Source organism: Dermacentor silvarum, chromosome 11 (assembly GCF_013339745.2).
Source record: "Dermacentor silvarum isolate Dsil-2018 chromosome 11, BIME_Dsil_1.4, whole genome shotgun sequence".
Lineage (NCBI taxonomy): Eukaryota > Metazoa > Arthropoda > Arachnida > Ixodida > Ixodidae > Dermacentor > Dermacentor silvarum.
In genome coordinates this window covers 79,443,500-79,461,838 of record NC_051164.1, presented here as the reverse complement: position 1 = coordinate 79,461,838, position 18,339 = coordinate 79,443,500, and the positions used below count along the sequence as shown (strand labels likewise).

At 44.4% G+C, this 18,339-nt stretch overlaps 2 pseudogenes; one reads left to right on the top strand and one right to left on the bottom strand.

Moving 5' to 3' along the window:
• Positions 1–1,457: 1,457 nt before the first annotated feature.
• LOC119433126 (alpha-crystallin A chain-like) lies at positions 1,458–2,889 on the bottom strand (annotated as a pseudogene).
• A 533-nt stretch (positions 2,890–3,422) lies between these two features.
• LOC119433551 (heat shock protein 68-like) overlaps positions 3,423–18,339 on the top strand; it is a 17,349-nt pseudogene continuing 2,432 nt past the window's right edge.

Genomic DNA, 18,339 nt, shown 5'->3' with positions numbered 1-18,339 from the left:
CAGACCGTGCTGAAATGGCTGGAGACGCCGCGGCACCGTCTAAAGGGGGAAAGCTTCTAGTCATTAGCCCCTCCTCTAACCACATTTCGGGCAAAATAACATTATTTCTCTCTCTCTCATGGCCCCGGTCCCTTCATCCAGCATGTAGTGCCAATTGAAATAGGGTGCCATTGCGCACACCCCCAATGAAAATAGAGAATAATGTTCTGCCCTCTCTACAGAAATAATGTACCTGGCGCCGCCCCTGGCAGTAAGGATTTCTTTGGGAATTCTGATGCTTGTTTGGATGCGAGCAAGCACAAATCGAGAGGGTCAGGCCAACTGTTTGAGGACTGTTCATTGAGCTTGTTGTGCACTGCACTCAGCTGACAGTTTACACATTATTCTATAATTACAGGTTTTTCTTTGACCTGGCCTACCACGACCCAATGACTCCTTTGTGGTGGGCTTCAGGAATGTGTATACTCTTTTTCTTACAGGAGAATGCGGCTGATGTGATGGTTATATTTAATAAGGGTGCAGAGAGATGATTGCATGTGCCCCTACTACAAGATAACCTATATAACGAACGATTGATTATGTCCTAGGCGAATTTCCTATCTTTCATATATATATTGCAACCACCTTTACAAAGAATTTACAAAGGAATTTGGGCATCCCATACTACAGATTTGTTGCGTTACGAATCGCTCGACTGATGCGTTGCTTGTTGTAAAGCAGAAGCGGGTGCCACGAATGACGAATATGTCGTAGTTGATGACCACTTGATGGTGTATTGGAACTTAAATGACGAACACTGACATCTTCAAAGTGATCTATGGTGGGAAGGATGCGAATGTCAATGAAGGCAACAGTGAAGACCCTGTAAACAAACCAATTAATTTTCATGGCAAGTGGAGACGATGTACAGCGCCATTTTATGATCTGAAGCTTTAATCTGGATCGCTCCCAAGTACATGTCACCGCAGAGCATGCGCTGTACTGCCCTGTACCTCAATGCATTAAGGTCAGTTGCAGTTGCATATTCAGTGGGATGCAAAAAAAAAATATGCGTCTTATTTAACCAAGTCTCACTTGAATTGATGTTAAATAAAGATTTTCTCTTGTTGAACGTGCTTTAGCCTGCTTTTATTGTGAGCAGTACAGTTGTGTGATCTTTACAAGGAAGTCACCTGTACAACAAAAGATCCTGGAAATCCCAAACACTTTGTTATGAAGGTGTTTGACTGTATGTGTTCAGTGCTCTTTTCAGTGCATAATAATTAGCTTCTGTGCTGTGTATACTATAGTTACACACCATACTAGAATGTGCATGTGCGCATTCTCCTTATATACACGGGATGTCATTGAATGTAATTTCACATAACTAAGATGTATATATACACTTTCCCACGTGCAACAATTCAGATGAAGCAGGCAGGAAGGAATAAAACAAGAGAGCCATTAACTAACTGGGATGTATAAGATGTACCCGTTCATTTTACTTGCAATAATGTGACACTGAATGATGTCGTACAGCCAACTGCAAGTTTTGGAGCGACAAATCTGAAAAAAAGTTCAGCTTCTTTGCGACTTCCACATTTATTCCTCTGCAATTTAGCAAGTGATGGGAGGTGGTAGTACTCAGCCAGTATACATATATGTGTTGACACTTCGAAAGAGGAAGTGCTCGCTGCAACGGATTCTGCCCTCCGCAAATTTTTGCAGCTGAGGGCCTATATAGCCATTAAGGCATAGGAGCCTGTCCGCATGCAACAACTTCACGGTCAGGCGCCGGAATAAACAATTAATAACACGCCGCTAGTTTAATTTGGGATAAAATACCCGTTTATTTTACTTCGCAATATATGTTATGGTGGAGTTGTGGAATGTACTGAACGCACTTTACGAACGGAAAGACATGATCCTAAGGATGACAAAAATATACAAAAGGCAGGAATGTTCTCTTCACGACGCCGATGCAGCTTCGGTGGTGCCTTCTTCCGGTTTTTCGGCCTGATCCTTATGATCAGCCGGCGCCGCGATTGGCTTCGACGACTCGACTGCGATCGGAATCGTCCTCGGCTTCTTGCTGGGAGGCTCAGGTTTGGGCGCTTCGATGGCCAGCACGCCGGACGACGACAGGGCGCAGGTGACGGTCTCGGCTTTCACTCCTTCAGGGCAGGGTGAACCGCCGGGTGAACTGGCGCTTCACGTAGCCATCCTCGCTCTCTTCCTCGTGATTCGCGCTCACCTCGATGCAGTCGTCGACCGCCTTGACGGATATCTCCTCGGGCTTGTAGCCGCGGACGTTGCAGTTGACAACGAACTTGGAGTCGTCTGGCGAGTCGCTTCGCGTGTCCTCTTCACCGAGGTTCAGTGCACGCTTCCGAGGGCTGCCGGAGTTCGCGGAGCCGTGGAGACAAAAGCAGCTCGAACTGCGATCCGAAGTCGTCGGCTTCGTTTTCTTGTCCGCCTGACGCACAGAGGACCGCATCGCGTCGCTCAGCTGGTCCAGAACATTGAGAGGAGAGAACAGGTCTTCCACGTCGCTGAAGAGCGGGTACAGCATCAGGCGCACCATGATGTAGTACGTTGCAGTGGCAACTTCGTAGAAATGCAGTTGTTTTTTCAAACGAGAACTGGCAAAAGTAAAGCGAACGGAAGTGCACAATGCGATCGAGCGTCACAGCTGATCTGAATCTGAAGTCGAAGCAGACGACTCCGCTATTTATACGCGCGGTGGCGTCGCAACGGAAAGAACGCGAAATTTCGAGAATGGCAGAGAGGAGGATACTTACGTCACATGTCGTCACAGCCTCGCCTACTGGCCTCTCTCCCACCTCTAAACGATCGCGTAGGTTCTCGAATATTCTCGCATCATCCCGATCACTTCGGCGAGCTGGGAACTGAGCGTACGTAGCCATGTACGTAGCTTTGAACTCATTTCAACAAAACGCACTGAAAATAAAACGTGGCATTGAAGCCTATTCTCGACGCCATTAATGACCAAACTACCATGGCAACTAGCCGTATTCAAATGCGTTTGCTATTCGCCTCGAAACAGGCTCCTGTCGTCTGCTTCAGTTTTTCGTATCGCCGATCATTCGTCTCAAAATATGTTCCCTGCTTTGAGTTTTTTTACATGAAACAGCTAAAAAATTTCTATCGGGCTCTATTGAGCCGTTATTAACTCATTCTCTTAATCAAAATCACAAATACCTGCTTTTTCTGTTTAGTTTTGTTTTGCAAGGAGCAGCAGACGACGCGAGAGCTTTCTCGAAGCTTCTACACGGGCAACCGACCAATCGCAGAACGGCTGGCCTGACGTCACCAACAAACGTTGCTCCGATTGGTTGAAGTGGTTCGCGAAGCTTCTGGGCGTTTCTAGAAAAGCGCGCGAACGGTATAAATCGCGCGCCGACTAAGCTCCCGTCAGACTTGTGACTTGAATCACGAGAGCAACTACAGTTCTGAATCAGAACGCAACTTACACAACGCACTCATCATGCCTAGCCGCATGCAGTCAGACGTCCCAGCCATCGGGATCGACCTGGGCACCACGTATTCCTGCGTGGGCGTCTTTCAACACGGCCGCGTCGAGATCATCGCCAACGATCAGGGCAATCGCACGACGCCGAGCTACGTTGCCTTCACGGACACGGAGCGGCTGATCGGCGATGCAGCCAAGGCACAGGCGGCCATGAACCCCGAGAACACGGTGTTCGATGCCAAGAGGCTGATCGGGCGCCGCTACGACGACCCCAAGATCCAAGACGATATCCGGCACTGGCCCTTCAAGGTGGAGAACGATGGAGGCAAGCCGAAGATCAGCGTCGAGTTCAAGGGCGAACGCAAGCGTTTCAACCCGGAGGAGATCAGCGCCATGGTTTTGACCAAGATGAAGGAGACTGCCGAGGCGTACCTGGGAAAGAAGGTGAGCGACGCTGTCATCACGGTGCCAGCTTACTTCAATGATTCACAGAGGCAGGCCACGAAAGATGCTGGCGCTATCGCGGGTCTCAACGTGCTGCGTATAATCAACGAACCCACGGCAGCTGCGTTAGCCTATGGCCTCGATAAGAACTTGCGTGGGAGAGAAGAACGTCCTCATCTTCGATCTGGGTGGCGGCACCTTCGACGTTTCTGTGCTGACCATCGACGAGGGGTCCATGTTCGAAGTCCGCTCCACGGCAGGTGACACGCACCTGGGAGGTGAAGATTTCGACAACCGGATGGTAGAGCACTTCGTGCAGGAATTCAAGCGGAAGCACCGCAAGGACCTCAGGGTGAACCCTCGAGCTCTTCGAAGACTGCGCACCGCTTGCGAGCGCGCCAAGAGGACGCTGTCAAGTTCCGCCGAAGCGAGCATCGAGATCGACGCGCTCTTCGAAGGCGTCGACTTCTACAGCAAGATCACCCGCGCCAGGTTCGAGGAGCTCTGCATGGACCTGTTCCGCAGCACACTCGAGCCCGTGGAGCGAGCGCTTCGCGACGCCAAGATGGACAAGTCGCAGATCCACGACGTCGTGCTCGTGGGCGGCTCTACTCGAATCCCCAAGGTGCAGAAGCTGCTCAAGGACTTCTTCAACGGCAAGGAACTCTCCATGGGCATCAACCCGGACGAAGCAGTGGCGTTCGGTGCCGCGGTGCAGGCAGCCGTTCTCAGTGGCGACTCCAGCGACTCCATCCGCGACGTGCTGCTGGTTGACGTGGCACCGCTGTCGTTGGGAATCGAAACAGCGGGCGGGGTCATGACCCGCATAGTTGAGCGCAACTCGCGCATTCCGTGCAAGACGTCGCAGACGTTCACCACGTATGCAGACAACCAACCTGCGGTCACCATCCAGGTTTACGAAGGTGAACGTGCCCTGACGAAAGACAACCATCTGCTAGGAACGTTTAACTTGAACGGCATTCCACCAGCACCTAGAGGAGTTCCGCAGATCGAAGTCACCTTCGACATGGACGCCAATGGCATCCTGCAGGTCTCGGCCCGAGACCAGAGCACTGGCAAGCAGGAGAGCATCCGCATCACCAACGACAAGGGTCGACTCTCCAAGGAAGATATTGAACGCATGCTTGCCGAGGCTGAAAAGTTCAAGCAGGAAGACGACGCACAGCGCGAGAGGGTGGCTGCCAGGAACTCTCTCGAGTCTTACGTCTATGGCGTCAAGCAGGCTGTCGAAGAAGCTGGAGAGAAGCTGCCATCGGCGGAGAAGGACTCTGTGCTGTCCAAGTGCCGTGAGACCATCTCCTGGATCGACAGCAACAGCCTGGCTGAAAAGGAGGAGTATGAGCATCGTCTCAAGGAGCTTCAGCAGGCATTGCATGCCAATCATGAGCAAGCTGCACCAACCACAAGGACCAAAGCACGGGTCAGCAGCACACCATGCTGGGCCGACTGTGGAGGAAGTGGACTGAGTAGACAACAGAAGTTAGCTAGTGGACTTGTAAATATGCTGTAAATAATATCTAGTCATTTAATGGTTCCTATTCATATGGTGTTTGAGTGAACACCATTTGATGTGATAACGCTGCGATGCCTTTAATGAACAACTGGTTGTCATTGTACTATTTATTGCCCCTTTTTTGTGGTGCCTGAATAAACAGCTTTTTGGTTACATGATTTTTGATATCTTCCTTCTTTGAAAGATTGAGGTCATTGCCTTCTCTTTCGCAGTATCCGTGAGACCGGATACTGTGATATTTGGGGGGGGGGGGGGGCATTCTCCACCTACAACTGACTAATTGGAAACCACTAGAACTGTGTGGCGAAAGTGAATGGTATTTTACATGTAGCGGCATGCTTATGCTCACCAGTGTTTAGGTATGTACAGCAACAGGTAAGTACTAGTGGAGTATATAATTGCACTCATATATGCAATATAATGCAACTACTGTAAATTGTTATTATCTATCTGGAGCAGCTCAGCTTGTTCTGGGGTGGCCATTCTGTTCAACCGGGAAAATGTAACAAATCTGATGTTGCCGTATCTGGATTTACTGCATGGACCACATGGACTTAACTGCAATGAAGCCGTGGTATCCCCTTCAGGTGCCGATTCTTTCAACTGAAAATTCTGCATTGCCACAATTCTTGCATCTTCAACATCATCAAAAGCATACTGCTGCAGACTGATTTAAAAAGTTTTGATTCTTCGATGAGTTTTGCCAAGGTTACAAACAGGAATGCTAGTAAGACCTCTCCACACGAACGTCAGCTATGCTTGGAAGGCACCTATCGAGCTGCTTGAGCCATATGCCTGATGTAAAACATTGTGAAAAAGAAAGAAAGAAGCGAAACCAGCCAGAAGACATCCCGGCGCTTAGTGCAAACATGCAGCCATCTACCTTCCAACTCGTCTGCCAAAACACTTTTCCCATATCATATAAACGTGCAGCACTGTAAGAAAGACAGTGTTTGAAAATGTCCACGACAGGTTTTAGATATTTATTCACGAGTACCTTTGACGCGTTATCTTGACGTGCGCAATTGCACGCACCGCGCTTCAGAGGGCATTGTACGGAATTTGTGTTGTCAACTCTAAAGAGACCGAAGCCAGTTTCCTTGAATGCTTGTCGCTTGCTCACCTTTGCAATAGAACAGAATGATGGGCGAGATGGATTCAGTAGCGCGACAGCGAGGACAAAGAAGCCGTGAACTGAACACAGGGTTCATAAAGTCCGCAAGTCCTGACACCTTAGAAATTGGGGTGCATTGCGTATAGGGACATGGTTAGAATCGTTTCAACAGCATGGTATATCGCCTGCCCGCGTACCTTACCCAGACACCTATACCAGGAGACATATTATAATAGGAAACATATTATGCGATCTATTCGATCACTTATTATGTACTGGAAAATATCCATCGACATCTAAAATAGCCAACGTTACCCCTGTCTATAAAGAGGGGGACAGGTCTGACCCTTCTTGCTAAAGCCCAATATCTGTACTCAGTGTTCTTAACAATATTTTTGAAAAAATAATCGCAAAGAGCATGCATTCATTTTTGGACAAATATCACGTGTTACATTCACGTCAACATGGATTCCGACCTATGCTTTCTACAAACACAGTAGTGCTCACACTGAGTCAGACTTTAAATACCACCCTTCAAAATAACAAATTCGCTGTAGTGGTTTCTCTTGACCTCAAAAAAAAAAAAAAAAAGCATTTGATACCGTTGACCACGAAATATTACTTTACAAATTATGTAAATATGGCTTCCCCAACACTATATGGCATTTCTTTCAGAGTTACCTTAAAGGTCCTCAACAAATGGTAATTAGTAATAACATTACTTCTTCCCTTTAGTCCATACAAACAGGTGTGCCACAAGGTTCTATATTAGGTCTGTTCCTTTACTTGCTATACATAAACGACTTACCACAAGTACTAACCACTGCTGAAATGGTCATGTATGCTGACGACACTGCCCTAATTATTACCGGTGATATATTCAGATATAAAAGTAAAAATGAATATTGAACTAGCGAAACTTGCTGATTGGGTTGCTGCTAACAAGCTTACCATTAATCTTAATAAAACACAATATATGCTATTCCACTCCCGAATTAATACTACTCCATATAATGACAGGCTACTACGTATTAATAATTGCGCTCTCGATTGTACTGACTCTTTCTCTTACCTTGGTGTCCGTCTAGATAGCTGCTTATATTGGCAGTTTGAGCTAGATGCTGTCTGCTCTAAATTAGCTTCAATTTATTATGCCCTTCTGCAAGCTTGTGAATATTTTGATGTTTCAATACTTCCCATTTTGTACTTTAGTGAAATGCCACCTTTTGTAGTGTGTAGAGTCCTGTGGTTTGACATAATTCCTACCTTGAACCAGTATGACGGTTGCAAAAACGAGCCATATGTACAATAACTTTCTCGCAATACTATGAACCAAGCAAACCCCTGTTTTCTATGCTAAAAATCATGCCTTTTGATTTCATACGGGAATCAAGATTAGCCACATGTATTAACAATGTTATAAGATACAATGAGCCATTTGCTATTTCATTACTCTGCACCCCACTACGCTACACTAGGAACCAAACTTTTGGCAACTTAAATATTCCGCCAATAAAAAATGCCTATGGAAAACGACTGCTACAGTACTGTATGCTGGTGCGAAAATCTGGAATGGTATTCCGCATTATATAAAGAACTCGCAGAACATGCTGAGAGCAATGAAAAAGTGTTATTTCAAAGTAATTCTCTCTGCTACTTCAACTGATGGATATTTATGTTCTCTTTTTGTTAAGCCATGTACAACTATTATTTATCAGAGTTTTTCTTGTGTTGTAATTTTCCTGGATTTCTTGTTAATCAAATTGAATAGATTCATACCAAATTGTATAACAGTTTCTTATACATATGTTTCTAAATGGACTCCAGTACTAGCCATTGGCTATGGGACCATACAGATATTGTGTGTATCTTGTACAATGAAAAGAGTGTGTGCAATAAAGAAAGAAACGAAACACCTATATCCATTCCTTCGGATCCCCACACTCCCCTCTAAGCACTAAAATCTATAGCCTCCGACTGGACACATGCACCTTGATTCCTTGGTGTGTCTGCTTTCTTGCCCGTAACCTCACCCGGATGTGCAGGATGTATCTCTTTGGAGGAGAATTCAGGCTGGAGTTGACCGCTGCACCATCGGTAACCTTTGCTCAGGGATCGACAAAAGACGACCACGGAACGTGCCCCAAGTGCTCGGCTCCTGCGACAACGTCAGGTGATCAACATCAGCTACTTTTGATGTGTCCTGGAACACGGGCGATGAATTCATGAAAGGCTGGCTGAAACCAGACCTACTTGAAAACTGCAAACATTGGGTGATGGACAATGAGATAGCAATTGTGACAGTGCTGCAGTTAATCTTGCACGATGCAGAGTTGGAAGCTTTTATTTAAATTTCTTTTATTCTTTACGCCTCACGGCAAATCCTCTCGAAAAAAGAAAAGATCTCCTGCCGGCATGGCGCAGTTTACGTACCATGGATAAAAAAAGTTTACGGACCAGGGGATCTCAGAAAACGCTAAATATCCGAGCAGCCCTTAAAAGTAGCCAGTAAAATCGTGCATTACAATGTTGTTCGCATATACCAGTAGAGGCTGGAAATGGGAATACCAGGCTGCGTTTTGAAGCTGCGGAGATATTCAGCTTTTTGTCAGATCCCTTGGTCCGTCAACTTTTTTGGTCGCTAGTATATGATTTCGCTGTCTCGCGACAAATCATACGTAGTCCACAGTGACCATTATATCAACACGTGTGCCTGCAGGCGCATCAGCCACAGAACACATACGGCAATCAGCCTTCTCTCACATCATTAAGTTCTAAACTTTCACCAAGCTGGCCACGTATTCTCGCGCATGCGGGTGCATCGGCATAGTAATTGACACTGCAGTATTCTGTCGAGACATAGTGACACGCTTGCATATGTAATGTATGCGTTGTCAATGTCTTGAAAGTTTCATGAAAACCAATAACTAACGCACAAAGAAGAATAATTGCTTTGACGGGGTATATCAAAAAACCTTGTAAGCGCAATCAGCACGTACCTATTTGCGAATTCACGAGCGTGCCGGAAACCGATTCTGCCTACGCGCATTTTCAAGCGCGAACCGTCTGCCGATTCAAATCTGACGCCACAGCGGCATGCTGTGACTTGCAACTGGCAAAATGAGGCGCTGCCTCGAAGGCCCGCAAAAAGCACGCAAAAAGAAAAACAAAACAAAAAAAACAGGCTACATTATTCTAAAAATACTGTTATGCTTTAGAGTTTTGAAGTGAAAATATGATATCTAGTAGCGCACCGCCCCTTCTAGCCACCGTAGCCGCCGGTACGAGTTTCCCGCTTTTTACGCCGGTTCCGAAACTTTGGGCGGTCGTTCGTGCACTTCGCTTCGCCTGCAGCGGAGTTTTCGAGTGGTGAACTTCAGTTATTTTTGCAAGAATGGCAGTAACAACACCACTTTATAACCGTAAGTGTTTTATTAAGCCGCTTAAGTGTCTCCATTTACCTGAAAACCGTGTTTTCACCATCTGAACGGCACAAACGTCAGTTTAGCATTTCAGACTGCCGTGCGGTTTGTTAACTGCATTTTTTTACTCATATCAACGTAAATATGGTACTGGCTTTGGGGCTATGACGGGAGCTAGTGTTCCGTCACTGATGTCCCAATGGTTAATCAAGCATGCACTGAAATAAAACATGGTCACGTAAACAACAGTCGAAGGCAGGTGCTGCAGACGTATACGTAAAGCAGCTTGAACCACGCTAGTATTATGTGCCAGTTTAGAAAATATAGACAAAGGAACAATTTGCCTGTTTTTGTTTCCATTGCGGATAGGGCACTGCATGTTCAGTGACAACATAATTAAATAGTGACTATCTATCTTACTAACTGCAGATTGGGGAAAGAAACGCACATGTACCGGGTGCGCGAGGTATTTGAGAACACAATGTTGGATTCAGACAGAGAAGAATATCGCCAGCAAAAATACATATTTTAACCAAACTTTGGGAAATACTGCTCTTACGGTTTATTTCCACAATTACTCAATGAATCCGCCATCCGCAGCAATAATTAACCGATTCAATTCGGCTTCGGAAACGCCCGCATGCACGGATCAGGTGGTCCTTAGAGATGTTGGCCATTGAGTCAGCAACGGCGGCCTTCAGCGAGTCTTTTGCATTATGTGACTGTTTGTTGGCCTCTCTCTCAACGATGTGCCCCAGGCATAGTAGTCGAGCGGATTTAATCTGGAGAACTAGGAGGCCACAAGGTGGGAGTGACGTGGTCGTAGAAGTTGTCAGCCAGCCACTCCTGGGTGACGCAGGCGGCGTGGGCGGGAGCCGAATCTTGCTGAAAGACATAAGGTCTTCCTTTCGAAACAATCTTTAGCCAGGGCTTTACAACGGTGGCAAGCACCTCCACGTACGCAGCAGCATTAACGCGGCGTCCTTCTGCAAAAAAAAAAAAAAAAGTGTAGCGGCATGACGCGTCACCCTCGTTGCTGACGACGGCTAACACCATCACAGACAACGTTCTTTCCATCTAAAAAAAAACAAAAACAAAAAACAGCATTCGAGGCTGCTCAGGTCTCTTTAGCTTGCTTAGCAAGCGCTTGGACCGGAGCAGATGACTCGCCCGAGTTTTATCGGACATGAATTGCCCCCTTCTCATGACATAGGAATGGTACCTGAAGACCTTGTGCACAGCGAGCCAGGCAGTCGACTTTGCGACTCGGAGCTCCTTTGCAATGGCTCGCATTGTCTTCCCTGGGTCGTCACTCACGATGACCTGCAGCCGCTGGAGAAAATCAGGGGTTCGAACGACATCTGACCGCTGACTGTGCTTTTATCCTTTTGTCACACATGCCACGTCACCGCCAGAACACATCAGTTCTGTCCGCACCTTGTAAACGAAAGACTTTGCCACGTTCAGAAAGGTGGCAATTTCCAAGTTGCTGTGGTGTGCGGCCAGGGCGGCGAGGACTGCATGGCGTTTCATTTCCTGCATCAACGTGTGCGCTTCCTGTACGCTTTGAACAAACTGCACAGTATGAATGATAAGGGGTCAACCAACAAGAAGCTGCATGCCTAGATAAATATGATGAGCCTGCTGGTGTCGATGGCGATAAGGAATAGTGCAAATACCTGGTGCACCTGGTTATTGTAGCTACACCACCCACTGTTCAACAGCAATTTAATATGTATAACAAATTTGAGTGAAATTTAGAGTACAAGAAGATCATGAAAACAATGCAAATTGTTGTTGACATACGCCCAAAAGATATATTCAGATATAAAAATGTCAGTCCATGTACTAGAATGTTTAGAAACAACACTGAAACAAAATTTGTGACCGCAGAACTAGAATGCCAGCCTTAGGCAGCTTGAAATGTGTAGGTTGCTTATGTGCTTTGAAAACAGTTACTGAATACTTGCTTTCTCGCAATTTTTATGCGTTATATGCGCCATTTAGTTTCCCTCGGTATCCTCGGTAAACTATGCGGGCCATGGTGTTTATATTTATCCAAATACGAAGCAGTGTTCTGAGTGAGGAGCGATGAATGTTTATTATGTGTAGGTTCCTTACAGCCTTTGTAGAAAGTTACGCATTGAAGTGTTCCAGGGACTTGAAATACGGACTTGAAATTACGTGAAAATAGGGAGAACTGTAAGCCCAGTGTGATGCGAAACTTTCACTTTCCTGGTGAAAAAAATGCAACTGTTGCAGATAATTACTAAACCCTTGTTTTTGCATGTGTTTTTGTGCATCATACGAGATTCATAGTTTGTTTCTTCGGTGTCTGTGGTGAGCTAAACAAGGCATCTTGTTTACATCTGAAGAAAATAAGGCATATGGAATGGGTAATTTGGAGGCAGTGTTCCAAATCGGTGGGTTAGATGTGCCTTTTCTAGTAGAATATGTACGCAAGTGGTCCATAGCATTATTAGTCTGTTTATGAGTAGTGTAAAACTTAAGACGGCTGCGCTGGCATAAATAAAGCTACAACTGACGTCAAACTTCGCGAACGTAGGGGGAATAATAAGCCAGGTTTATTTATTTTTTATTTATTTATCTACAAATACTGCAGCCCAGATGGGCTATTGCAGGAGTGGGTGAATTCAATGTGGCAAATGCAAATCGCAATAAAAAGAAGCATATGTGAAAACATGGTTAAATGGAGTTCTCAATAGCATCCCCCAATTCTTTATGTGGTAAACAACGGATGGAACCAGGCAGATCATTCCAGAGTTCAATAGTCCTAGGAATGAAACTGTATTTAAAAGTGTTGTTGCGAGCAAAAAAGACTGATAAGTTTAAGTGATTGCTGTTTCTGTAGAAGTTTCAGAGAATTATTGTGACGACGGTCGGAAAGAGGGGTTAAACCAAGCATATGCAGATGAGATGATGGTGAAAACATTCTGCCGTAGAGGTGGTATATGAAACGAACCGTCTTTTTCTGAACAGATTCAATTTTCTGATTGTCCGAAATTTTGTAAGGGTTCCATATGGTAGCCGCATATTCAAGAATAGGTCTTACAAGTGTTTTGTATGTAATGAGTTTAGTTTCTTTCGGGGCAACACGGGGGGGGCAGGGTAGGGTTCGGGTCAGGTAACCAAGTTTGTTTAGTGCTCTGTTTGAAGTTGTTAGAATATGTTCTGACCAGGATAACCTCGAAGTGAAAGGACATGACTGTTTTTTTTTTTAAGTTAATGTTCATTTGCCAGAGTTCGCACCATTCACAAAAATTTATAAAAGATTGATTCAGAGTGTTATGATCGTTAGGTGTAGAAATGACGTAGAGAACGCAGTCGTCTAAAGCCGAATTTTTATCGAAACAGAGTTTGGAATGTCGTTAATATACAGCAAAAAAAGCAAAGGCCCTAAAATAGAACCTTGGGGTACTCTGGAAGATACTGATGCGTCAGGGGAGTTGAATCAATTAAAAGAAACATACTGTGAACGATTATAAAGAAAACTACGGATCCAGTCAACAAGAAGAGGGTTATTAAGGATAAGGCTAAGTTTATGTAATAGTTTATGATGTGGTACAGTATCAAATGCTTTGGAGAAATCAATGAAGAGCACATCCACTTGATGACCTAAATCAAGAGCAAAAGCGATGTAATGAGTAAATTCAGTTAATTGAGTGACTGTGCTTAAACCACTACGAAATCCATGCTGAGCGCTGCACAAAATGTTGTTAGACTCAAGAAAAGTGATAATGTGTTTATAAATTATGTGTTCACGGAGTTTGCATGCATGAGAAGTTAAAGAAATACGTCTGTAATTTAGAAAGGATTCTTTTTGCCCTGATTTGAACATTGGAATGACTCTTATGTGTGATGACAAATGCTTGTTGATAAATAAAAAAAAAAATTGTAAGCAAGTATTCGAAACTTTCACGCTGCTATATTAGCTAGTTTTCCCAGTGTCCCGCGAGAACTCTGCGTTTCCGATATTTTATACTTTGAAGGAACAGGCAGCATTTTAAGTGCTAATGTGTCGCATAGTTTTAACGTTTGTGGCTTATTTAGAAGCTTTACAAATAATTATTGAACCCTCATTTTTTTTTTTACTTTTTCATGTGTGATATACTAGGTATGCCTAGTGTTCTCTCGAACTAAAGGAGGCAGCTTCGTTATGTTTGGTGACTGTAAGGAAAAAGTAATGGCTGATGTGTAGGTAAAGTTCGAATATATGGGTAATTGGGGCTTTCACAATAAATTACGTATGCAAGCCCTCTAGAGTGTTATGAGCGTGTCTAACAAGTGGGGAAGAATTGAGCCCACTGCCCTGGGAGAACTGTAAAAGCCACCAAGACCTAATGTAGCGAAAATTGATGGCATGCTATGGAAACTATCATTGCAAGTTAAATGCGGTTGATTCAAACACAGCCTTTGTAAAAAAATTTCTTCTTCAAGTGTTAGAACTTGTGATATGGCAGCTATCAGCTATGTTTCCCAGTGTCCCGACATGGCTGTAGGTTACAACACATATACATTTCGTGGAAAGGGTAGGGGGGTCATGGTAAGTGCAATGTGCGACAAAATTTTTATGTTTCTAGTCCAGTTAGAAACATTGCAAATTATTACTCAGCCGTCGTTTTTTCCCCCAATTTTCATGCGTCATAAGACATTCCTACTTGGTTTCAGCAATGTCCTCTGTGAACTAAACAAGACACTTCGTTTATATTTGGCAAAAATAAAGGGCATGTTATCGGCAATATGTAGGCAAACTTCAAAGACAGGGGACTAAGTATGATATTTGTAATAAATTATGCACGCAAGTGATCTGGAGCTTTATGAATGTGTTTTACAAACAAAGCAGAATTTATCCTGCTGCCCTGGGAGAACTGTGAACTCAACCAGTATTCAGTTAGGGGAGCGCCTTAAGCGGCCAGTTGCACGGCAATTTTGCGTGTATTTGTGGGCTTCTTTCGCGCTCAGGAAAACACTTATGTAGCATGTATTGAGCAACAAAAAGCTGTATCGGGAGTTTCTCATGTTGCTCTACAATTTGCTTTAATTATAACATTTGAGAAGTTGCTTAATTAGGACTGATTTTGTAATTAAGCGGAATGCAAGAAATAATGTGTAGCTCCAAGCGACGGCAAACATTACCTTGGTTCTGTCCAGCTATGTGGTATTTGCATATTTTTAAATCTTGGTGCATAATAGTTACAACACCCTATATATATAGGGAGCTTCCTTGTTAACCTCAAAGTTTCTGCCCCATATGTTAGCACCGGTAGAATGCAATGATTGTACACTTTTCTTTTCAACGACAGTGGTAAGCTCCCAGTCAGGATTTGGCAAGGCCTGCCATATCCACTCCAAGTCTCCAACTCATTTTTATTTTTCTGTAAATTTCCTTCTCGTGATCAGGGTCCCCTGTGAGTAATTGACCTAGATAAACGTACTCCTTTACAGACTCTAGAGGCTGACTGGCGATCCTGAGTTCTTGTTCCCCTGCCAGGCTATTGAACATTATCTTTGTCTTCTGCATGTTAATCTTCAACCCTAATCTTGCACTTTCTTGGTTAAGGTCCTCGAGCATTTGTTGTAATTCGTCCCCATTGTTGCTGAATAGGACAATGTCATCTGCAAACCGAAGGTTGCCGAGATATTCGCCGTTGATCCTCACTCCTAAGCCTTCCCAATCTAAGAGCTTGAATACTTCTAAGCATGCAGTGAATAACATTGGAGAAATTGTGTCTCCTTGCCTGACCTCTTTCTTGATAGGTAACTTTCTACTTTTCTTGTGGAGAATCAAGGTAGCTGTGGAATCCTTGTAGATGTTTGCTAAGATATTCATGTATGCCTCCTGTACCCCTTGATTACGCAATGCCTCCATGACTGCTGGTATCTCTACTGAATCAAATGCCATTTCATAATCTATGAAAGCCATATAAGAGGTTGATTGTACTCCGCAGATTGCTCGATTACCTGATCGATGACATGGACATGATCCATCTTGGAATATCCCTTCCTGAAGCCAGCCTGTTCTCTTGGTTGGCTGAAGTCAAGTGTTGCCCTGATTCTATTGGAAATAATCTTGGTGAATATTTTATACAATACTGAAAGCAAGCTAATGGGTCTATAACTCTTCAATTCTTTAATGTCTCCCTTCTTATGAATTAGTATAATGTTGGCGTTCTTCCAGCTCTCTGGTACACTTGAAGTTGTGAGGCATTGCGTATAAAGGGCTGCAAGCTTTTCAAGTGTGATATCTCCTCCATCTTTGATGAAATCGACTGTTATTCCATCTTCTCCTGCAGCGTTTCCTCTGGTCATGTCTTTCAAGGCCCTTCTAACTTCATCGCTAGTTATAGAAGGAGCCTCTGTATCCGGTTCATCACTATTTCGAATGAAAGTAGTTTGGCTGCTCTGGGCACTGTACAGATCAGTGTAGAAGTCTTTCGCTGCTTTTACTATGTCATCAGAATTGCTGATATTACCCTGCTTATTTTTCAGTGCATACATCTTAGCTTGTCCTATGCCAAGTTTTCTTCTCACTATTTCATGCTGTGTTCATATTTTACGGCTTCCTCAACCTTTCCCATGTTATAACTTCGAATATTCCTTACCTTCCTCTAGTTGATCAACGTTGACAGTTAGCGAATTCTATTTGATCTCTTGAGTTTGACACTTTCATGCTGTGTAGTTTCTTTATTAGGTCCTTTGTTACTTGGGAGAGCTTACCTAATATGACTTGCCTTGGTGCCTTACCTTCCACTTCAGTTGCGGCTTCTGAAATCAGCCTAGTTACGGTTTTATTCAATATATCTGTTATCTTCATCTTTCTGTTCTAAAGCTGCATATTTGTTTGCGAGCACCAGCCTGAATTGGTCTGCTTTTACCCTTACTGCGTCTAGGTTGGCCTGTTTCTTCTTGACTAATTTTACTCTTTCTCTCTTCAAATTGAGAGAAATTCTAGACATCACTAACCTATGGTCACTGCACTTTACCTAACACTTCTACATCCTGCACTATGCTGGGATTGGCAGAGAGTATGAAATCTAATTTCTTGTTTCTCTGTGAGGGCTTTTCCAGGTCCACTTCGTGTTGCTACGCTTCCTGAAGGAGGTTTCACTATTCAGAGCCTATTCCTTTCCGCAAATTCTACCAACATTTCTCCTCTAGTATTCCTAGAGTCGATGCGGTAGTTTTGCTTGCTCACCTGCCTGCTTTTTCCTCACTTTTGCATTGAAGTCGCTCATGACTACAGTATACTGGATTTGCACCTTTCTCATCGCTAATTCAACATCTTCATAAAACTTCGATTTCTTCACCACTGTGACCGGAGGTTTGGGGTGCAGGCTTGTACTATACCGTTATACCTCCTATTCAGTATTACGGCGACTGCTACCCTCTCATTAGTGCTGTAGAACTCATCAATGTTGCCCGCTATGTCCTTATGAATTAGAAACCCTACCCCGTATTCTCTCTTATCTGTAAGACCTCTGTAGCAGAAGACGTGGCCGTTAGCACTGTATAAACCTCACCAGGTCTTTTAATCTCACTAAGGCCAATTATATCCCAGGTAATGCCTGATAATTCCTCAAACAGCCCTGCTAAGCTAGCCTCACTCTAGAGGGTGCACGTGTTGAACGTTGCCAGGTTCAGTTTCCAGTACAAAGAGTGATGGAACGAAAAATGTTAGGCCTAATGTTAAGAGCCAGGAAGAGAGTGGTGTGGACCAAAGAGCAAACGGGGATAGCAAATATTCTAATTGACATTAAGAGAAAAAAATGAAGCTGGGCAGGCCATGTAATGCGTAGGGTGGATAAGCGGTGGACCAATAGCACAGTCGAGGACAGCAGAAAACTAGGTGGGGTGATAAAGTTAGGAGATTTGCAGGCGCAAGTTGGAATCAACTAGTGCGACACAGGGGTAATTGGGGACCGCAGGGAGAGGCCTTTATCCTGCAGTGGACATAAATACAGGCTGATGATGATATACAGGGGGGGGGGGGGTCAGATTATTCGTGGTTTGCCGCCCCTCCCAGTCGAGAAATAGTTGGTACACCACTGATACTCTATACTGTGCAATAGCTGTGAAACACTTGACGAGATAAAAATTTGAACCGGCATCCTTGTTGCTCTGCACATTTTAAAATAGGATGGTAAATGATTTGCTCTCAACTTGCTGTTGCATATAAACCAGTGATGTGAACTGTACATTGCAGCTGCCATATGAAAGTGAGTCCGGCTCCAACTTATGGCTGTATTGAAAGTGACACTTGAGGCATCTCTGACTGAACATCTGCAGCTGGAGAAAACAACTTGTTGACAATTGTGACTAGTTTGCTCAGGGC